Source organism: Bufo bufo, chromosome 4, assembly GCF_905171765.1.
Source record: "Bufo bufo chromosome 4, aBufBuf1.1, whole genome shotgun sequence".
Lineage (NCBI taxonomy): Eukaryota > Metazoa > Chordata > Amphibia > Anura > Bufonidae > Bufo > Bufo bufo.
Genome location: NC_053392.1, coordinates 282600667 through 282614014, shown reverse-complemented (window position 1 = coordinate 282614014; position 13348 = coordinate 282600667).

Below are 13348 nucleotides of genomic sequence, written 5' to 3'. Positions count from 1 at the left end.
GATCCCCACTATACATACAGGGGTTTGAATTAGGCATTTGAAATGCAGTCATTTGAAATACATCCTTTTTGTGGAAAGATATATTTACTTCAGGCCTACACTGGTTCAGACCGTGTGAGAGACCCCCCTACATACAGGGGTTTGAATCAGGCATTTGAAATACAGCCATTTTGTGTAAATATATATTTACTTCAGGCCTACAGAGGTTCAGGCCCTCTGAGATACTACCTCTACATACAGGGGGTTTGAATTAGGCATTTGAAATACAGCCATTTTAAATACCGCCATTTTGTGCAAAGATATATTTACTTCAGGCCTACAGAGGTTCAGGCCCTCTGAGATACTACCTCTACATACAGGGGTTTGAATTATCCATTTGAAATACAGTCATTTGAAATACAGCCATTTTGTGCAAAGATATATTTACTTCAGGCCTACACTGGTTCAGACCGTGTGAGATACCCCCCTACATACAGGGGTTTGAATCAGGCATTTGAAATACAGCCATTTTAAATACAGCCATTTTGTGCAAAGATATATTTACTTCAGGCCTACACTGATTCAGGGCGTGTGAGATCCCCCCTATATATACAGGGGTTTGAATTAGGCATTTGAAATACAGCCATTTTAAATACCGCCTTTTTGTGCAAAGATATATTTACTGCAGGCCTACACTGATTCAGGGAGTTTGTGATCCCCACTATACATACAGGGGTTTGAATTAGGCATTTGAAATACAGTCATTTGAAATACATCCTAAATAAATCCTCTGTTCTATTGCTGGGTGACATGAACCCCCTTTTGCCGTGAATAAACCCCTGCTGTGCCTGGGTGACAGGGGCCTAAATCTCTCAAAATCCTCTGTTCTATTGCTGGGTGACAAGATCCCCCTTTTGCCGTGAATGAACCCCTGCTGTGCCTGGGTGACAGGGGCCTAAATCTCTCAAAATTCTCTGTTCTATTGCTGGGTGACAAGATCCCCCTTTTGCTGTGAATGAACCCCTGCTGTGCCTGGGTGACAGGGGCCTAAATCTCTTACAATCGTCTGTTCTATTGCTGGGTGACATGAACCCCCTTTTGAGGGAACAAAATTTAGTGAAAACATCTGTTACTGATCGAAAGATGCGCGACTACAAGCGCACTCTGATGATAGCATTCCCACCTGACAGCGGGGGCACAGTGGAAGCACAAGGCGAAGGCAGAGGAGGAGGAAGAGGTCGCCAATGCAGCTGGGGCACCACCAGCACCTGAGAAGGCAGGGTTAGCATGGCCAAAATGTGGAAAAGCTTTGTCAGCCTTGGAGGTGCTGACCTGCCCTGCAGCCAGTGTATAGTGTGAACATGTGTTTAGCACGACAGAGAGCATTATCACAGGCCGCAGCCAATGTGGACAAGCTTACATTTATTAAAATGAACCAGGCATGGATCCCACAGGACTTGTCCGTACCTTGTGCAGAATAGACATTTATACCAGCCTCAACCATCCATTCTTGTACTCAAGTGCACTTATTCTTTGTTTTATTTTGTTATATGTCCCAATATTTTGGGGGATACCCCAATTTAAAAAAAAATAATAACACAAATCAGTGTTGGCTACCTATTGCTCCTTCACCGCCGCTTCCACCTACACCGCCACGTCAACCTACACCACCACATCCACCCATCCACCGCCTCCTCAACCTCCTACTCCTAGATCCAGATTGTTATTTTTTATTTTTCTGTATTTTATTTTAAGTCATTTCCTTATCCACATTTGTTTGCAGAACAGTTGCCATGCTCTTAAGCACATTTTGATGCCTTTTGCAGCCCTCTAGCCCTTTCCAGGACTATTTTAGAGCCATTTTAGTGCCCAAAAGTTCGGGTCCCCATTGACTTCAATGGGGTTCGGGGTCAAGTTCGGGTCCCGAACCCGAACTTTTCTTTCAAGTTCAGCCGAACTCGTCGAACCGAACATCCAGGTGTCCGCTCAACTCTAGTTACAAGGGTCTTTCATGCACTTCAATGAGCAGGGATACTTGCTCCTCGATCCCTTGCTATTCACTGAATGTAGCAGGGCCTGTGCTCCCAGCATCATGGGTACCATAATATATGGATTAGTGCACAACTGGGGGCTAACTTTTATAATAGCTATACTGGCACTGTGGGAGGCATAATATAAACAGTTGAAACCAGAAGTTTACATATACTATATAAAAATACATATATACATGTTTTTGTCAATATCTGACATGAGATCAGAATAAACCTTTCCTGTTTTTGGTCAATTAGGATTAGGGTCCATTCACACGTCCGCAATTTTGTTTCCACATTTTGCGGAACGGAATTGCGGACCTATTGATTTCTATGGGGCAGCACGATGTGCTGCCCGGATCCGGAATTGCGGATCCGCACTTCCGGGTCCGCAATTCCGATCCCCAAAAAAATAGAACATGTCCTATTCTTGTCCGCAATTGCGGACAAGAATAGGCATTTTCTATTAAGTGCTGGCGATGTGCGGTCCGCAAAATGCAGAACGCACATCGCCGATGTCCATGTTTTGCGGATCCACGGATCCGTGGATCCGCAAAACACACACGGACGTGTGAATGGACCCTTACCATAATTATTATTATTTGCCAAATGCCAAAATAATGAGAGAGAGAATGTTTTACGGCATTTTTATTACTTTCTGCAATGTCAAAAGTTTACATACACTAAGATTACTATGCCTTTAAACAATTCTGGACAACCCATATGATGATGTCATGTGTTTGAAAGCTTCTGTTAGGTCTGTTGGCAACATCTGAGTTAATTAGAGACACACCTGGGGATGTATTTAAATGCACACCTGAAACACACTGCTTCTTTGTGTAGCATCATGGGAAAGTCTAAAGAAAGCCGCCAAGATATCAGGAAGAGAATTGTGGACTTGCACAAGTCTGGCTCAACCTTGGGTGCAATTTCATGATACCTGAAGGTGTTTTGTTCATCTGTACAAACAAACAATTATACGCGAGTACAAACAATATGGGAATGTCCAGCCATCATAACGCTCAGGAAGGAGACGGGTTCTGTGTCCCAGAGATGAACGTGCTTTGGTCCGACGTGCATATCAACCCAAGAACAAAAGCATAAGACCTTGTGAAGATGACGGCGGAAGCTGGTAAGATTGTGTCAATATCCACAGTGAAACAAGTACTGTATCAACATGGGCTGAAACGACACTCTGCCAGGAAGAAGCCATTACTCCAAAAGAAACATAAAAAAGCCAGATTAATGTTTGCAAATGCACACAGGAACAAAGACCTACATTTTTGGAGACATGTCCTGTGGTCTGACGAAACTAAAATTTAAATTTTTGGCCATAATGACCATCGTTACGTTTGGAGGAAAAAGGGAGAAGCTTGGAAGCCTAAGAACACCATCCCAACTGTGAAACATGGTGGTGGCAGCATCATGTTGTGGGCTTGTTTTGCTGCAGGAGGGACTGGTGCACTTCACAAAATAGATGGCATCATGAGGAAAGAAGAATATGTGGAAATACTGAAGCAACATCTCAAGACATCAGCCAGGAAGTTAAAGCTTGGGTGGAAATGGGTCTTCCAAATGGACAATGACTCGAGCATACTGCTAAATTGGTTACAAAGTGGCTTAAGGATAACAAAGTCAATGTTTTGAAGTGTTCATCACAAACCATTGATCTCAATTGTATTGAAAATGTATGGACAAAGCTGAAAAGACAGGTGCGAGCAAGGCACCCAACAAACATGGCTCAGTTACACCAGTTTTGTCAGGAGGAATGGGCCCAAATTCCGACCAACTATTGTGAGAAGCTTGTGGAAGGATGTGCTAATGTCAGCTAAACCTAACTAGCCTATTCCTACTTTTATCTATGCCTCCGTTACGCCAGAAATCTAACTTTTATAATATGCTAATTAGCCTCTAGGAGCAGGGGGGGGGGGTGTTGTTCCTGCTCCTAAAGACTCCGTTCTCCCACCTTTATCACCTCCCTCCAAGTCCTGATTGACAGGGCCTGGCAGCGCTCGCATCTGTTTGCCAGCCCTGTGCACTGGTGAAATCTCGCACCATTCAGCATTCGGCACAGGCGCGGTGAGAGAAAGACACTCGCAGGCTGTCAGATTCCTCTTTGTGCCTGTGCCGAATGCTGAACAGCGCGAGATTTCACCAGAGCACAGGGCTGGCAGACAGATGCGAGCGCTGCCTGGCCCTGTCAATCAGGACTTGGAGGGAGGCGACAAAGGTGGGAGAACGGAGCTTCTAGGAGCAGGAACAATGCCCCCCCTGCTCCTAGAGGCTAATTAGCATATTATGTAAGTTAGATTTCTGGCGTAACGGGGGCATAGATAAAAGTAGGAATAGGCTAGTTAGGAAAGGTTTATTCTGATTTCATGTCAGATATTGATAAAAACATGCATATGTGTCTTTTTATATAGTGTATGTAAACTTCTGGTTTCAACTGTGTATACTGAGAACGCTGCAGGGGTTGAGGTTTTAACTTATAAACCCAATGAAAATGATCTGTTTTAATGGCCTTTTTGACGGACATAAACACAGCCAGATGGCCTGAAAATGGAAGCACAAATAGTTGAAATAGTTTTTAACAGCCATTTCACTGTTGCGTGAATGTAGTCCAAATCAATTATACTTCAGTAACAAATTTTCAATAGGTCCAGAGCCTTGGAATTTAAGATAAAACTTAACTTTTACTTACATGAATAAAAAAAACTCCATGGTGCCCCCGAGGACACCATGGAGTTTTTTTATTCATGTAAATAAAAGTTACGTTTTATTTTAAATTCCAAGGCGCTGGACCCATTGAATTTTTTTTTACTGAAGTCTCTCATGACCCCAGATCCAGGGGATTCATCCATGCTGCCTTTATTTTCATATTACGGGAGTGTCTGGATTACGCAAATCAATTGTACTTTTGATCCACAGAATCCAAGGCTTGTCATTCACATGCTGGTCTTGGGTTGGTGTGTTTCTTCTTAGGAAGATTCAGTCCATGCAGTTCCCAACAATCAGTCTGTGTACAACTGTACCTACTGTATGACACTGTATGTGTGTGGGAGGGTATAGAAATATTTTGCAGTGTTTCAAATAATCATCAGGCTGCTACAGTTAGTACTGAGCACCAAGCAAGGCATGCGACGGGTAGAGAGACAATGGAGGAGAGGGACTGGGGGAGACAGTCTGATTTGACCATCGCCTCACCAAAGCTGCCGGGGGTTAGAAGGAAGATTGTGGTAGCCTAGGGCTTGCTTGCCTCTCATTCCTAAGCTACTTTATAAGGTATGTTAACTGTCTGCCCCACCACCCGCACCTCACCTTGGATGGTCAGAGAGCAACAGTGATTTTTTTTTTTAACACTTTTTGATTTATGTCTATATGTTTGAAAAATTGTAGCAAATAATAGAATAATATAAAAGTTGGGGTCTATTATGCATTTTTGAACCAGCAGCAGCAAGTTTATAATTTTTTTAACCCCTTTTTGACATGGAGATTTTCCATTTAGAGTTTTCGTTTTTTTAGTCCTCAGAGCCATAACTTTTTTATTGTTCCTTTCACATAGCAATATAAGGGCTTGTTTTTTGCAGGACAAGTTGCATTTTCTAATGGCACCATTTCATACTACATGTGATGTAGTGGGAAGCTGAAAAAAAATTCCAAACGTGGTGGAATTAGGGGGAAAAAATGCACAATTGCACCACAGTTTTATGAGTTTTGTTTTTACGGCTTTCATTATATGTTGTACTACAAGCTCTGGCTTATTACTTCAAAGGAACGCCTTCCTCGATCTCAGCCAAGGGTGGTGTTCCTGCCTGGAAAGCGCGCTTCTTGGTTTTTTGCCTTTCAGATGCCGTGGTCACATTCGACCATGGCATCTGAGGGGCTACATGCCCATGATCGGCATTACTGCAGATCACAGACATTAACCCTGTGTGTCTGTTGTGTGAAACAGCAGGCATCAGGTAGGTATGGCTTTCGCTCCACTTCAGAGCAGGTGCCATCGTTAAACACCCAACACCTGCCACACTTGTAGGGTGGTTGTCAGATAGGGGATAATATTTTATTCTTTCTTATCAGGTACAAACAAAACACAACACAAAAAACAAAAACAAAATCAAATTACATGATAGAATATTATACCAACAAATTGTAATAAAATCAATTACAAATCTCAAGCCCTGGGGAAATAAAATATAAAAAAAGAAAGGAAATAAATAAATGGAGGGTTCCACCCCTTTTTACCCTCTTCATAACATCAAAACAATCCAACTCTATACGTGTACAAATTTGACCATTTATCAATGAAAATATTATTTTTGGTTATATATATATATATATATATATATATATACTATATATATAAATATTATATACAGTATATATTGTGAGGACTCACTCTGGTAGACAGGATTAGCGGACGCAGTATAGAGGCAACAACAAGTTCTTTGGATCAAACAGTTCAGTGTTTTATTCACACTTTAGGCAAGTGACAAAACAGTCATATTCAAACAAAAAGTCATCTTGCTGTGTTGGTGGTAATTCACACCATGCAGCAATTCTGCCTCAAAGAGTCCTTGCTGATAGCAGCACCAAACTGTTTTTATGCCAAACCTTCCTCCAGACACAAGGCTCCCAGATCCCAACACAGAGATCTGACTTCTGAGCCTAGCTGCCTAAACCCGGACTGGCATTTAAAATCCGGTCCGGAATTTGACCTCACCTGGCTGTATATTAGCCCAGCAGCACATGCCGGGAAGAAAATACCTGTTTTCCCAGACCAAACCTCTTACTGTGTCACAATATATCCCCTTCACAAGCCAAGCTGGAAGCAAGCTCCACTGACAGGACGACCGCCTGCTGGGGGACTGAGCTGGGGGACTGAGAACTCCCCAGACATCATGGAACCAGGAGTTCATAAGAAATTATGAAATGACTGTACATCTCAGATATACACCGGTTACGTTTTTGAGACCCTGGGACAGAGACAGACGTTCTCCTGGTCTTCGTTTGCTTATAAGACAAAGAGAAGGAGAGATACAGAGACCTTCTAGTAGAAACCAAATAGCAGCGCCATGTTTGGTCTCCAAATGCACCAGCGATCTAGATGGACCCATTGGGACCAGAACCATCTCCCTATGACCTTCTGGTGAGGAGCTCTGATCCATAATGTGTTTTTGGATTTCTAGCTCCCAGGCCAAAGGGAGCGAGAGTTGGATCCTCCCAGGGGGAGGGAGGGGCGTGAACAACTAAGGGTTAAAATAACCATACAGGGAAGTGGCCATTGTATTTTCTGAAAGGGAGGTCACGCCGGGTATCGTGTTTGGAGGGACCTGGAAATCCTGCTTACGTCACCACCTCCCATGTGACTGTAGCATCCAACCTTACAAGACTACAGCATATCCGGTTTCTGACTTTTATCTGTTAACTTTGATTGTATCATCTGTATTTGCATATCGGACCATTGTATATAATCTGTGTGTATATAGTGTCACTAGCTGATGACCCGTCGTTGCTCGGGTATTTATTTATTGCAATCTTATATTATACATGAATAGGAATAAAATAAAGATATAGTGGTAAATGAAATAAATATTTTTTATAGGTTTTAAAGAGTATAAGTACAATATACGAATTGTAATGTAAAATCTTTGACAAAATAAATATAATATTACTTTAACACAAAACTTGCTTGTAAACAACATTTATAGTTTCACCTCCAGGAGCAAGAATAAATAAATTCTTGGATGAGTAAAATTTAAATTAGATAACCAATTGAAATATGCAGAAAGTGTTTATTACTATATCCCCATAAAATAATAAAAACCAATTAAAAACAATACAATAAAAATACAATAACATGTATTGACAGCAATCACATAAAATGGATATAAATAATCGGTAAATCGATAGTATGGATCGCACCGAAAATCTTCAAGTTATATACCCAGACTATTGTTTCAAAGAAGGAGATATTTCCTTTATATCTCTATCCCAAGTTGGGAAGGTAAAAGTCACTTAAAATGTTGCAGGTACATTTGCCATGGGAATGCAATGTGTTTGTGTAGCGTCCACAGGGATCCGGTGATACTGGACTTGCAGTCTCTTATAGCATTTCCTTAATGTATAGAGGTAAGTATTTTTAAAAGACAATGTTCAGCTTACCATCTAACGCCTGCTTAGATATTAGCCGGCTTATTTGATCGCTCCTTGAGACAAGCTAGTTCCAAAGATCGCGGGAGTTGACACTCTGTTCCGCGATTTCCTTCGGTTCAGCGTTCAGCGAGAAGAATATTTCTTTCTTTCCTGTAGAAATTTTCTCTGTATGGCCATACAGTTTTATCGGAGGATTTTCAATGCAGGTACATCACTTATCTCACCATACGCGTTTCGGGTAGATTCACTCTCCCTTCCTCAGTGGTCAAGTGTCTGCCTGCCTAGCCTCCATTTTTATACTTTCTTTAATTACATCCAAAATCACAGGCACCTGCTCTTCATGCTGTTCCCAATTAGTCGAAGACTAGTCCTATACTCTATTTTCCTCATTTGTCTGTATGCGGTTTTCATGCTTTGTTTTTTTTTTTTGGGGGGACATATGCGTTTTTTTGACCAGATGTCCCAATCGGTGCGATATACCGCTGTATGTAATGAAAATGTTATATCTGATTGTTAACAATGTAAAAATCCATATTTTTCATAATAATAACTAAAATACATTGGTGTCTTAATATTGAGATTAAAATATATATTGCGCATAAAATACAACATAAAATTATGACTATTCCCAAATGGTTATAATCTTTAAGGGATTTGAGGCATTTGAGTAAGTTTGATAGAGAAAGTAGAGATTTGATAGAGGAAGAAGGGTGGGTATCTTGAAGCCAAGGGCACGTCGCTGCGCCGCTAAACGGCCAGGCAAGCGACGTGCCATCGGCGACGAGACACCCAACCTACATAAATCCAAAAATCTCTAACTCAGAGTTGAGTCTTTTCGGTTGTAGAGATCCAAATTCATAGATACGTCTGGATTCTATCCTAGACATTTGTCTAATGAAGTCTCCCCACCGGTGGAGTCACATGTGAGGCAATCTTCTATCTCCCATTTAAAATTATTTTGGGTTGAAGAAACAGTAGTCGTCAGGCGGGGTTTCTTATTCAGTCTGCAACCCATGCACCTTCTGCATTTATAAAAACCCTTCAAATTTAACCAAGTTCCTGAAAAACCCATCTTGTTCTGTTTCCACGGTTTTACAGTGGGGGCCACCTTAATACCTAGATTGGGTGCCCTAGTGAAGGTAATTGTCGGAACAGTTGGGAGCAGATGTCCTATAATTTTATCGCTCAAGATATGATGCCAATGGGTTTTAATAATTTTCTGGATCTTCCTATAGTTCCCATTAAATGGAAGGACTACCCTTATGGCATCTTCTTTGTTTTGTTCCTTTTCTTTCTCATTTTTGTCTTCCTTCTCAAAGAACTCTCTTCTATCTAGTTTCCTAATTTGATTGAGTGACTCCTCCACTAAATTTTCAGGATATTCCTTTTCAATAAATAGTTTTTTCATCTCGATGGCCTCTATCTCAAAAGTGTGTCCCTCTGTACAGTTTCGTTTTATCCTGCGAAACTGACCAGAGGGAACACCTGTCAGCCATCTTGGCAGATGACAGCTCGAAAAATCTATGTAGCTATTTCTAGCAGTGGGTTTGCGGAATGTCTCACATATATATTTATTTTCAGACTTCGTGATTAATAGATCCAGGAATTCAGTCCTTTCCTGCATGTTTGAGGTAAAGACCAGATTCAAGTTATTATTATTAATTATTTCAAGGAACTTCTCCAACTCATCTTTACTTCGCTTCCAGATGAAGATCACATCATCGATGTAACGTCGCCACAGGGCCAGATCCACCCCCAGCCTCGGCCTGACGTGGTTATATTCCCACTCGGCCAAGAATCAATTTGCATAGCTGGGGGCGAATCTGGTCCCCATGGCGGTACCCTTTTTGTAACGTCGCCACAGGGCCAGATCCACCCCCAGCCTCGTGCTGACGTAGTTATATTCTCACTCGGCCAAGAATACATTTGCATAGCTGGGGGCGAATCTGGTCCCCATGGCGGTACCCAAATTTATTCTTGGCCGAGTGGGAATATAACCACGTCAGGCCGAGGCTGGGGGTGGATCTGGCCCTGTGGCGACGTTACAAAAAAAGGGTACCGCCATGGGGACCAGATTCGCCCCCAGCTATGCAAATTTATTCTTGGCCGAGTGGGAATATAACCACGTCAGGCCGAGGCTGGGGGTGGATCTGGCCCTGTGGCGATGTTACAAATAAAGGGTACCGCCATGGGGACCATATTCGCCCCCAGCTACGCAAATTTATTCTTGGCCGAGTGGGAATATAACCACGTCAGGCCGAGGCTGGGGGTGGATCTGACCCTGTGGCGACGTTATAAAAAAAGGGTACCGCCATGGGGACCAGATTCGCCCCCAGCTATGCAAATTTATTCTTGGCCGAGTGAGAATATAACCACGTCAGGCCGAGGCTGGGGGTGGATCTGGCCCTGTGGCGACGTTACAAAAAGGGTACCGCCATGGGGACCAGATTCGCCCCCAGCTATGCAAATTTATTCTTGGCCGAGTGGGAATATAACCACGTCAGGCCGAGGCGGGGGGTGGATCTGGCCCTGTGGCGACGTTACATCGATGATGTGATCTTCATCTGGAAGCAAAGTAAAGATGAGTTGGAGAAGTTCCTTGAAATAATTAATAATAATAACTTGAATCTGGTCTTTACCTCAAAAATGCAGGAAAGGACTGAATTCCTGGATCTATTAATCACGAAGTCTGAAAATAAATATATATGTGAGACATTCCGCAAACCCACAGCTAGAAATAGCTACATAGATTTTTCGAGCTGTCATCTGCCAAGATGGCTGACAGGTGTTCCCTCTGGTCAGTTTCGCAGGATAAAACGAAACTGTACAGAGGGACACACTTTTGAGATAGAGGCCATCGAGATGAAAAAACTATTTATTGAAAAGGAATATCCTGAAAATTTAGTGGAGGAGTCACTTAATCAAATTAGGAAACTAGATAGAAGAGAGTTCTTTGAGAAGGAAGACAAAAATGAGAAAGAAAAGGAACAAAACAAAGAAGATGCCATAAGGGTAGTCCTTCCATTTAATGAGAACTATAGGAAGATCCAGAAAATTATTAAAACTTATTGGCATCATATCTTGAGCGATAAAATTATAGGACATCTGCTCCCAACTGTTCCGACAATTACCTTCACTAGGGCACCCAATCTAGGTATTAAGGTGGCCCCCACTGTAAAACCATGGAAACAGAACAAGATGGGTTTTTCAGGAACTTGGTTAAATTTGAAGGGTTTTTATAAATGCAGAAGGTGCATGGGTTGCAGACTGAATAATAAACCCTGCCTGACGACTACTGTTTCTTCAACCCAAAATAATTTTAAATGGGAGATAGAAGATTGCCTCACATGTGACTCCACCGGTGTCATCTACCTTCTCCAGTGCCCTTGCAATAGACAATATATAGGACGTACAAAGAGGTCATTCAAAAAAAGAGTGGCGAACACATTGCGAATATAAAGAAGAGGTACGAAAAACACTCCCTATCGAAACACTACAAAGATGTGCATAAACAGGATCCATCTAGTCTGATGGTTGTGGCACTGGAGAAGGTGGAGAAACACTGGAGGGGCGGAGACTTCATTAGACAAATGTCTAGGATAGAATCCAGACGTATCTATGAATTTGGATCTCTACAACCGAAAGGACTCAACTCTGAGTTAGAGATTTTTGGATTTATGTAGGGTGGGTGTCTTGTCGCCGATGGTACGTCGCTTGCCTGGCCATTTAGCGGCGCAGCGACGTGCCTTTGCTTCGAGATACCCACCCTTCTTCCTCTATCAAATCTCTACTTTCTCTATCAAACTTACTCAAATGCCTCAAATCCCTTAAAGATTATAACCATTTGGGAATAGTCATAATTTTATGTTGTATTTTATGCGCAATATATATTTTAATCTCAATATTAAGACACCAATGTATTTTAGTTATTATTATGAAAAATATGGATTTTTACATTGTTAGCAATCAGATATAACGTTTTCATTCCATACAGCAGTATATCGCACCGATTGGGACATCTGGTCAAAAAAACACATATGTCCCCAAAAAAAAAAAATAATAATAATCATGAAAACCGCATACAGACAAATGAAGAAAATAGAGTATAGGACTAGTCTTCGACTAATTGGGAACAGCATGAAGAGCAGGTGCCTGTGATTTTGGATGTAATTAAAGAAAGTATAAAAATGGAGGCTAGGCAGGCAGACACTTGACCACTGAGGAAGGGAGAGTGAATCTACCCGAAACGCGTATGGTGAGATAAGTGATGTACCTGCATTGAAAATCCTCCGATAAAACTTTATGGCCATACAGAGAAAATTTCTACAAGAAAGAAATAAATATCCTTCTCGCTGAACGCTGAACCGAAGGAAATCACGGAACAGAGTGTCAACTCCCGCGATCTTTGGAACTCCCGCAGAATTTGAACTAGCTTGTCTCAAGGAGCGATCAAATAAGCCGGCTAATATCTAAGCAGGCGTTAGATGGTAAGCTGAACATTGTCTTTTAAAAATACTTACCTCTATACATTAAGGAAATGCTATAAGAGACTGCAGGTCCAGTATCACCGATCCCTGTGGACGCTACACAAACACATTGCGTTCCCATGGCAAATGTACCTGCAACATTTTCAGTGACTTTTTCCTTCCCAACTTGGGGTAGAGATATAAAGTAAATATCTCCTTCTTTGAAACAATAGTCTGGGTATATAACTTGAAGATTTTCGGTGCGATCCATACTATCGATTTACCGATTATTTATATCCATGTTATGTGATTGCTGTCAATACATGTTATTGTATTTTTATTGTATTGTTTTTAATTGTTTTTTATTATTTTATGGGGATATAGTAATAAACACTTTCTGCATATTTCAATTGGTTGCGAGTGTATGAGTGCCCGCTCATTATCTAATTTTCATTTTACTTTCCAATAGAGGGTTGGGTGAATCCCTCCATATGAGCTTGTAGCACCATACCATAACTACTAACGAGTGAGCCACCACAACCCATTATTAATTCTTGGATGAACCCACCCTTGAGCAAGCAACAAAGTTGTCTGTGCGAGAAACAGGATGATCTCAAATTCACTCCACAGTATGTTATAGTCTGTCCCTGTGACTTGTTGATTGTGATCGAGAACGCAAATCTCACTGGAATTTGCAATCTCTTAAACTGAAAAGGGAGA